Below are 2,665 nucleotides of genomic sequence, written 5' to 3' on the forward strand. Positions count from 1 at the left end.
TTTATTACAGCATGTTAAAATTGTCACTTTGTAGGTGTGAGCAAAAACTTTTTTAACATGCAAATGAGCTGATCTCTGCGCTAAATGGCAGTGCTGTGGTTGGATAGTGCAGATTAAGGGGCGGTATTATCCCCTTCTGACATCACAAGGGGAGCCAAATTTCAATGAGCTATTTTTTACATGCTTGCAGAGAATGGTTACTGGGTTGATCTTTTTCACATTTTCTAGGTTGATAAAATAACTTTATGATTTTCATGATATGTCCCCTTTAATAGCCACCTAACAACTTCCATACAGTTGCAACTGATTTACTTTGGATTGAAGTTGATGAAATTGTAAACCGGTTGTCTGGGTGTAAAGCTACCAAAAATGTCTGTTTTCTCACCTCCTGTTATTGTGGTATAAGATACAGAGTATGATTCCGGTTACTGCCAGGACGCACAGTGCCAGGGATAATAGCCCGATTTTGAACAACTTGTCTTCTGTGTGAATGAAAACAGAAAACCATTTGAATACATTTGTTTTAAACAATGTTTCCACTTTAAAGTCCACATTTCTTTTTGTGCCAAAAGCATGTGCTACACAAATGCTGCGTCCCTATTTTGGCCACCTATATTAGGCCCTAGAAGTATGTTTTGTTTTTGTTATGGCAAATTTTTTGTGTATAGCAACAATATGTATGCAATACTGGGAATAATAAATGTTGATTGTTGAAGGAAAACACCACCGTTTTTCAATATTTTACTATGTTTGTACCTCAACTTACATTAATTAATACATGCATATATTTTTTCAATATGTGCACTTCATCTTTGTACCGCGCATCGTGAAAGGGTTAGCATTTAGCCTAGCCCCATTCATTCCTTAGGATCCAAACAGGGATGAATTTAGAAGCCACCAAACACTTCCATGTTTTCTTTATTTAAAGACTGTTACATGAGTAGTTACACCAGTAAGTATGGTGGCACAAAATAAAACATGGCGATTTTTTAAGCAGATAAAAAAATGAAAACAAGTGAAGTGATGCAAACTAAGTGCTCTTCCGCCATACAATATAGTTCTCATTTTTATCCCCTTGAGAAATTACCACGTTTTGTTTTGTGCCACCATACTTACTCATGTAACAGTCTTTGAATAGGGAAAACATGGAAGTGTTTGGTGGCTTCTAAATTCATCCCTGTTTGGATCCTAAGGAATGAATGGGGCTCGGCTAAATGCTAACACATTCACAACATGCTGTACAAAGATTAAGTGCACACATTGATAGACGAATTAAAACATACCTATCTTTTAAGTTGAGGTAAGAACATAGTAAAATATTGAAAAACTGTGGTGTTTTCCTTTAACATGCATCAAAATTCAACTTGCATTTTAGCTTTTATTATTTCTCATGTAATACATATTTTAATTTATTAATTTAGTGAAGCATAACTTATTCTTAAGTGTAACATCACTAAACTGCTCCGTTTCGAGTTGTGGGTAATATCAGCTGTTTGAGTGTGCATACTAATTTTAACATACTATATGCTTCTAGTTTGACGATAGTACTACTTATGGAGTGTAGTATGCTAATTGGTACGCTAGGAATGCGTATCTTTTTTCTTCTGTTTAAAAATGATAATACTTATGCTACTTTTTTCTGTTACCATGCTTGGTCAATCAAGTGTGAATACTGGATATACGGTCACATATTTGGATTTGTATTGCGGTCAATGTGTTTAGATGAATCAGTTGCAAATCAGTTGTGCATGCAGTTATTTTTTTTTTTTTTTTTTAAAGTGGATATTTCAGAACACTGAGAACAATATATCATCAAACACAGAACATTCCCCTGATGTTTGTTTTTGGTTTTCTTTTGGTTATTTTGGGAACCTTATAATAATGTTCTGGCAACTTTCTTTTTTCAGTTTTTTTTTGGCAACTGTTCCTAGAATGTTGCAGGATTGTCGAGGTTGCAAAAGTAAATGCATACCAACAATCAATTAAAACAAAACCTGCAAATTATCCTGCATTACACTGCAAAAAATTATTTTCAAGAAAAAAATCTTAGTTTTTGTCTTATTTTCTTGGGTCGTTTTGCTCATCAAGAAAAAGCATCTTAATTTAAGAATTTTTAGATATTTTTTACTGAAAACAAGTCTAGTTTTTAGACCAACAATTTCAAATGTAAGTGATTTTGTGCATAAAACAGGCATGAAAATCTGCCAATGGGGTAAGCTAATTTTTCTTGAATTTTTCTTGAATTTAGTGTTTAAGAAAAATTTTCAAGATTTTTTGCTTATCCCATTGGCAGATTTTTTTTGCCTGTTTTATGCACAAAATCGCTTAAATTTGATATTTTTGGTCGAAAAACTAGACTTGTTTTCTTCTGTAGTTTTGCTCATCAAGAAAAAGCATCTTCATTTAAGAATTTTTAGATTTGTTAACTGAAAACAAGACAAAAATATTGAGAAAATACTTCATAAATGATCAATGTTGTAACTTAGCTATTTTTAATGTGTATATTTATATCCTTGTTGTTGGTATTTTATTTACAGTAGGTGACCAACATACTTAACATAAGCAATTATATTTTTACATTTTGGTTACTTACCAAAAATAACAGCTTTAGCTTTTTCATCTTCTGAGTCCAGTATGATTGTCCCGTTAAGATGGCGAGTAACAC

The sequence above is a fragment of the Misgurnus anguillicaudatus genome, chromosome 23 (genome assembly GCF_027580225.2).
Source record: "Misgurnus anguillicaudatus chromosome 23, ASM2758022v2, whole genome shotgun sequence".
Classification (NCBI taxonomy): Eukaryota; Metazoa; Chordata; class Actinopteri; order Cypriniformes; family Cobitidae; genus Misgurnus; species Misgurnus anguillicaudatus.